This window comes from Pyxicephalus adspersus, chromosome 12, assembly GCF_032062135.1.
Source record: "Pyxicephalus adspersus chromosome 12, UCB_Pads_2.0, whole genome shotgun sequence".
Taxonomy (NCBI): Eukaryota; Metazoa; Chordata; class Amphibia; order Anura; family Pyxicephalidae; genus Pyxicephalus; species Pyxicephalus adspersus.
Genome location: NC_092869.1, coordinates 932,181 through 940,433, shown reverse-complemented (window position 1 = coordinate 940,433; position 8,253 = coordinate 932,181). Strand labels below are relative to the sequence as shown.

At 42.0% G+C, this 8,253-nt stretch overlaps 1 protein-coding gene across 1 annotated transcript in view; it reads right to left on the bottom strand.

Moving 5' to 3' along the window:
- LOC140342657 (protein S100-A1-like) overlaps positions 1 to 2,277 on the bottom strand; it is a 10,571-nt gene extending 8,294 nt beyond the window's left edge. The window contains exon 1 of the mRNA XM_072428950.1: positions 1,768 to 2,277. The gene's annotated coding sequence lies outside the window, so the exon portion shown is untranslated. The remainder of the gene's footprint in view (positions 1 to 1,767) is intronic.
- Between the last annotated feature and the right edge of the window lie 5,976 nt (positions 2,278 to 8,253).

Sequence of the window (8,253 nt, the reverse complement as noted above, 5' to 3'; positions counted from 1 at the left end):
AGAGATAAAATAGACAAAATCAGACATGATGTCTCTGCCCACCGAGCCACTCCAACCATACCCACCCCTTCCACCTGTAAATCTGCCCACTGAGCCACTCCAACCATACCCACCCCTTCCACCTGTAAATCATCACTGGCCTCCCTCAGCCCTGTTACTGTGGGTGAAGTCTTAACTCTTCTCTCATCATCTCCATCTACTACATGTCCACTTGTCCCAATTCCCTCTGATCTACTCCGTGCCTATTCCTCCACCCTGGCCCCTGCCCTAACCCAACTATTCAACCTCTTCTACTGTATCACTGTCTGTATTGATCTGTCATTTGCAACCCCTATTACATGTACAATGCTGCGTAAAATGTTGGCGCTATATAAATCCTGTTTAATAATAATTATAATAATAATTCTAATATTATGAGATTGAGGTTGGGAGTTGGGTGCATTAAATATGATATTCTCTGCTTTGTAACATAGACAGGTATATAGAGAATTATCAGTCAGTTTAGTAAATTAATTCTCAAGAGGGCAAGAACATATTGCCGAAATTAGAGAGCTACCAGAAGGCTTGCATGGCTGGTAAGAGATCCAATCCCTAAAAAATGGGTCTTCCAGGGGAATTGTTGGAATTTTTATACATTTTCAGCACTGCATGTTTGATTATTAGGTAATCTGTAAATCTGACACATTTTTGGGTAGGCTTAGGCCTAAGCTCAGAACTTCTGGTACTGGTAATGGTTGCAAATGCATACTGAAAACGTCTAGTTATTTTCTTCAATACGTATTGAACTAGGGTGGGTACCTTTGGTAGGTTTGGGATGTGGGGAGTAGGAGGATCAGCTAAAAAGGGTCGGAGCTCCTCGGCACCTGTAGGTGCTGGTTTTCATGCTAGGTGTATGAGTAAATATATATGGAATCTGCATTTGGGGGATGGCTGGAATTTGGTAAGTTCCAAAGTTAGAGAACTGTATATGTGATATTGATTTAGGTTTGTTACCTGATTTAGGTGACGTTTTTTCCTTTGTCCTTTATTACCCTGATTTCTATTGTGATGCCTGTAAATCTGTGTGTTCATAGAGGAGGAATCAGACTCCGATTCTTCCATTGTGTATAGCTGTTGTAGTTTTAATGTTTGTGTTAATGGACGATTATTCGGGCCATCATGCTTTGTGTGCCATCGCAGTATATCACACCCTGTTTTTTCTCTCTGGTAGCATCACTCGGCAGCAAGGAGATCAAGGAATTAGTTGTTTGCTCAGCAGCTCTGACCATCTCTCATCATCCCCTGCTTCCCTTTAGCTGCAGATAAACCTTTTAAACATCCCCAGCACATAATCAGAGTCTGTGCACAGCTGAATGGGGATTTTAGGAGCAGATTAGTTCCTGGCTTCATCCTGCCTTTGGCTGCTAGGACTTTATAGCCTCAGGTGTGTTGCTGACACGTGCTATGACTTTGTACCAGCTACTGAATACACTGTTCCTATTTGCCCTGACCTTTGCCTGGACTTGGAGTACTCTTAACTTACCAATTGCCCAAACCTTTGCCTGGACTTGATCTTCCACGTGCCATTAAACCAGGTGTTGCCTGACCTTGCATGTTGGATAACTACCGTCTCCCCACCATAGCCCCCCAGTCCTAACTCCTGAGGACTGTACCCTGGCAGCCCCTTACAGTGATGATAGTGAAGAACAATGGCACCCAGTAAGTGTTGTGAAGAACATAAGTGCTCAGAGGTGACCCAGAACATTGTTGTCAGTGAAAAACACTCACCTTGTCTTGTACCTGTGTTCTCCCACTCCTCCTCTCTGCCAGGACTGTACAAACTCTTTCTGCCGGGCCATCATTCTGCCGCACAGAGTTTGCTTAGATCTGGTGCCAGGTACTGGAACAACCACACCAATACTTGGTTCCGGAACTCATCCTGGATCTGCGGGTGACTGGGGTTGTGGTAAAATGAAGATTCCCATTCTTTCATTTTATGGTATATCCGGTCCTGTTCAGTCACAGTTATCTGGACTTGTTCTGTAACGTTGAGGATGGCTCATCCAAGCCAATTGTCCAGTTCCAAAGAGGGTCAGAAATATAACTCAGGAAATATATCCACACGGCTAAGACAGACAATCCAATCCAAACACCACGGAATGTGATGGGGGAGCTTTTGGGGCTGTTTTCTGTTCTTTATCATGTACAGCTGTTCCCTAATGTGTAATCTTACCTTGCCATAGTTTGCTATGTTTCAGGGCTGGGATGTATTGGCGCTGCCAGAATTCACCAGACAGTAATATATCACCTACGCAGCCAGTCACCGCCCAGCCTGGATGACAATCCCACACTTTGTAATCACACCAACACTCCCTGCATGAGCAATACGGTCATTCCCCAGGCAAGGTGCCGGGCTGTGTTAGTTTCTGTCTTCCTGTTATTGATTTAGCTTGCATTTTGACTTTACTCTGATTTGATCTCTGCTGAGCTGCCATTTGCACATACGTGTTCAGGAGAAGTAACCTTACACACGACCATTACTCCTTGATTATGCTCTGATGAAGAACACAGCTCAGAGAATAGGAGAGTGGAAATCAGACAGGCTAAATTGTGCAAAATATTGGATGTGGCCTAAAACGTCATTGACCTGTAGAGCATGAGCTTCCATATTCTATAGCAGTGTTTCTCAACCAAGGTTCCTCCAAAGGTTGCTAGAGATTCCTTGTGCAATTGTGCAATGAGCAGTTTGTACTAATGACCAATGATCTTGTAAGAGCCTGTATGGGTGACATTCTTCTCAATAGCCAGCGATATAGGAGGCATTCTTCCCACTAACCCTCACAATAATATATTGTGATCTGTGGATATAGTAAATATAGCAGGGGTTCCCTGAAAACCTGAAAGATATTATAAGGGTTCCCCTATGGTAATACTGCTCTATACTGTACACAAAATGTAGTCCTTGTACCCACACAATACCCCACAAATACTGTGCTGGGCATTGGTAAATGGTGGCAATAGCAATAGTGCCAAGTACGGGTAGAGGGTTCTCTTCTCCACCATTGTTTGTACTTGTCATGCAGGTTTGTAATCTAAAGCCCCGGTTTATTATATAGCAATGTGTAATATGTTGACACTTTTACTTATTTTCTCTTATTATACATGCTGGTGGTCACAGAGCTCAATATGAACTCACACAGAGCTTCTTTATAAAGAAGAAAGACAAAAGTTTAATCCACCACCATTCTCCATTCCTGCCTCCTCCCTGCTTACATAAACTACAATTTAATTCTACAAGTACAAGCAAGAATAAAATATTTAAATGAGACAATGTTGTGCTTCATACATATTATGTTTGGTTTTATCTGGGTATTTGTTGTGTGAAGATTTTGCTCTCTTTATAGCCGGTCCTATCTATCCCTGAATATATTTCTATATTTATTTTAATGAACATCGGAAAGCAGCAAGAATATTTCAGAAAAGCTTTTCTAATCATCAGTTTGGCCATTGGTTTTCTACACAAAGATAAACCAAATGTCCGTGGTGGAGGAAAAGATATCAGAAACTAAATATTGGGTCCTATGGTGTCTCACCTCTCTGAGCTCATTCTATAGAAGATCCTTCATTTCCTCCTTGTTCATATTGTAGCCATCATCTACCCCATGCGCATATTTGTTGAACTGATGAAAAATTAAATCTGTGATGTTTTCCAGTTCTGACATCCTTGGTTAGCTTGGTCATTGGACGAGTGAAATGGATGAACAACAAAAAAGAAGAAGGTGGATTTTGTATCTGTGGTTGATTATCTGGAAATGGTAAAGATATTTAGTATTCAGATGGAGAAGTACAAAGAACCCAACAACATAATGGTTGGTGCCATGCTGATCCAGGAACATTATGAGGAGATATGATTGTGGTCCCACCAATCATACAGGAGGATTACAGAGATTTGTATTGCTGGGTAAAAGATTGAATCACGGCCAGTTGGATGTTTGGTGGAATATTTTCAAATCAGGGGCACACAATGTTTCCAACAACTGTTATCATGGGATAATAAGTAATTGTGGGGGGAAATATGAATGCTGTGTAACAGAAAGTAAAAAAGTTTGTTGTAGGAGGTTGGTGGATGGGTGCAACCTGGTACACCCACCAGAAAAGACCATCACTCCTTTCATGCTTGGATTTCTGTGCTTAAATTCTGCACCTTTGGTTTTTGATTTCCACTCAGTTTCTAATTATTATAGATATATATTAAGAAATAAGTAGAAGACTGATCAAGGGACATCAGGCAGTTTTTGCCCTTCAAAAGATGCCCCTTCCCCTCTTCTGGGCTGAAGGCTGACTCTGAGATGACCCGTTAGGACCCATTGGACCACCTATAGCCAAAAGTGCATCCGGGACACCCAGGAGTCCAGGGAAATGGAAAGACTTGTAAGCAATCAACCTTATTCAACCAAGGCAGAGAGGATCTAACAAAGTAAAAAATACAAGACTAAACAACGAGGAGCAAAGTATGAAGAGATAAAACATTAAGCAGGTGACAGAAGGGAAAATGTAATATGGGACATGCCCAGTACAGGACCTGGGGGAAGAAAGCTTTTGGTAGGGAAGGTTCCCATTCATCCAGGTTATGGTATCTCTCTGCGTGTCAGGAACATAACTCAGTATATATATCTACATAGAGCACAGGAGCTATCAGAGCTTGGACCTGTGGTCTATCTCCTTCATTTTTGAAGTGGCAATTCATAAACATTTATACAAGGATTCCTCTCTGTTATCGCCTCTCTGTTTGCACTTGCTCTCATCATGAGCTCTTGGTTTGCTTTGAGGCCTCATATATATTTGAATGAAGATGACAAGATACTGTATTGTATGATATTTGCTATAAATAGTTATCTCTCAACGATATTATCCTGATAAAGTGGCATTGACCGTGAAACGCGTCGAGACACCCTCCAATGTTGTGAGATGCTATACTGTTAGCTGTTTCATCATTTGATATACTACGATTCGAATGGTCCGATCTATGAGCAAGATTGATGTTCAGATTGTGCCGTCTTGGATGTTAAGACAAATGGCATAATCTTTTATTGGTGTTTTAATATTTTCTAAATAAAACGTTTTTGTTACTTAATTTTTGTATGTGCCAATTAAGTCCCCTTTTTTCTGCATATTTTGAATTTGTTACAATACTGTGGGGATATGGAAGGCAATTATTGAAATATTGAACTAAGCAGGTGATCAACTAATCATATCAATTTCAATAACTTTCAGCTATTTATCTACACAAGTAAAATAGATATAATCCCGGCACCAAAGAATGTGACAAGGCTGAGGTTTTCTATTCCGTGTAATGCACTTCTCCTATTAATTGTTCTCATATTGTTACCTTGCTACAGCTTGCTCTGATCCAGAATCAGTTGTATGGGCACTGCCAAAATTTACAAGCTTGGCAATCAACCTCATAATTTAGCTGCAATTAAACCAACACCCCTTGTATTAAACTTGTTCCCTAGCCCGGGGCTTCGGGATGTGTTTGTTTCTGTATTTCTCTTTCTGTAATTGATGATTTTGATTTGTATCTTGATATCGCCTATATGCTGGCCGTCCTGACCTCTAACCTGTTCCTATTTCTGACATGGTCTGTCAATTTGCACTGTGCTGATTTTATATGGCTCAGCTGCCATTTGCACAGGTGTGTTCAAGAGGCGCAACTTGGTAAACCCACCAGAAAAGACCATCACTCCTTTCATGCTTGGATTTCTGTGCTTAAATTCTGCACCTTCCCAATGACTCGCACGTTAAGACATAAGGCACAAAAAATGTCAGTGAATAACATTTACCTTGTCTTGTACCTGTGTTCTCGCCTTCCTCCGCTCTGCCAGGACTATACAAACTCCTTGTGGTGGGCGATCATTCTGACGCACAGAGTCTGCTGCTGCCAGGCACTGAAACAGCCATACCGGCACCTGGCTCCCGGATCAGCGGGTTCGGTTAAAAGTCCAGGAAAGTCCCAGGCCTGGTTGGGAAAATACAATGGGACACTTCTGGTTCCCAGAAGACTGAAACACGGTCTCCTTGGGTTTCCAGTTGAATGGCACATTATCACTAGGGGGTCCCAGAAGAATGGCACACTATCTCTTGGGGGTCCCAGATGAATTGCACATTATAGCTAGGGGGTCCCAGTGCAATGGCAATCAGATAGTCTGCCCGTGTTAAGCTGCGTACACACTTGCAATTGTTGTCGTTGGAAAGGATCTTTCACGATACTTTCCAACGACAAAGGACTACACGATGCATGAACGAGAACGATGAAGCGGCACCCTGCTGCGCGCTCTCCCCCTTCCCTTGCATTAGGGTGGCTCGTCGTTCATCGTTCGTGGATGCGCCAGGACGGATCCACAGACGATGAACGACGCCGACTGTACACACGCCAGATTCTCGCCTTATATCTGGCCGATGCCGATTATTGGGCGAGAAAAATCTGACGTGTGTACGCAGCTTTAGACTGACCAGGGCAGGCAGAGCCTTACAAAGGTAAGAGAAAAAAAAAATATTAGAATCAGAGAAAGACACAAAATATTAATGGAGGAGGGGAGATGTTAATGTTGGATGGGTTCAGGTCAGGAACCAGAAAGAGAAGAATGTTCTCAGTGGAGGTTTCCATTCATCCAGCTTATGGTATCTCCTGTCCTGTCATCTGGACTTGTTCGGTTTCATAGTTTCTCCAAGCCAATTACTCAGTTCCAATGATTGTCAGAAATATAACTCAGTATAATAAGTCAGTATATTTCTGTGATTAATGATGTAGTTTGACTTTGCTGATTTATTGGCTGCCCTGCTCCGATTTCTAAAATAGCCTGACAGTTTTACCTATACTCTAATTTATTAGAGATTGGGCCTATTTGTTGGGGCTGAGTTCCTAAATTTCTAATGACTGGAGAATTTAGACTGAAGAATTATTCCACCATCGTCCTTCATTTCTGCCCCCTCCCTGCCTAAAACAATTTAAACTCTGTGTTTTTGTCCTTTATACATTTGGAGTTCTATTAGCTTTATGAGCTCTATATGTTATAGATAACCTATTGTCACAGCTGTATACTTTTGGATTTGGCCATAGATGGCAGAACGAGCCATTGTTTTTATAGGAGATAAACAACCATCTGCCAGCAAACAAATAAAAATTTGGAGAATTAGAGACGTTTGGTGGAACAACAGAATCTGAGAACAATTATATTTTCAATGTGCTATTGGGGGGTCGCACAATGTGCACAAAAACTAGAAAAACTGAAAAAAAAAAAGGAATTGTGGTGGGAAAATAAAATATGAATGCTGGGTGATAGGACAAAGAAGTAAAATGTTTGCTGTAGGAAGTTGGATAAAATGATGGGTAGGTTATTGATTTTAAAACCAGTTGGGTTTTTTCATTTTTGTACTATGCAAATCATTTCTCCTATTAGTGGTCCAATCAACCTCAGCATTGATCTGGGATCAGATCTACACCCATTGCTTGAGTAAAGCTGCATACACACGTGCAATTATTGTCGTTGGAAAGGATCGACGGGCGTAGCTTAAAAGTTTTTAAAAGTTAAAAGTTCCAAAGCCCAAGGCTCTAGGGTTGTGTTAGTTTCTGCCATCCTTGCATCCCCGTTTGCCCTCTGCCTTGATCGTCTGGAAAAACAGGATTAGTAGTTGTGATTGCAGTGAGGGCAAATGCTCTGAAGTCAGTGGGAAGAGTACCATGCCTGGTGTAGCGGGAGGAGGGTTGGTGGTCAGTGGGGGGCATTAGTGTGGAGGGAAAAGATGTCCTGACATTGGTGGTTAGTGGGGTTGAAAATGAAAAGAAAGGCATTTGTGTCAGGGTTGCATGATGGGGGTATTGGTACAGTGTTTGGGAGGACTTAGTGAGGTGAGCAAGAGTTCCCATTAGGGGTGTTTGTATGCAGTTACAATGCTGAGAGGGTGGTGGGGAAAATAATGTCCGGTGTGGCTTAGTGAGGGGAAAAAACTTTCAGGTCTTCAGAGAACCCTTCTAGAATTACCAAATCCACATCTCTCAGTATATTGGTGTGGTGGTCAGTGGGAATAATTCCTCTTACATTGCTGGCCAGTGGGAAGAATGTTACAGATCCAAAAACATCATTGGTGTCACTTACACTGACCTGAGAGGCGCAAAAAGCTCATTGCTCCATGAACCCCTAGCCCCTCCTGGAGGAGAAACACCACTTCAGATATTCTTATGCAGAAAACAGAAACACAAAGGCAATAAATGGT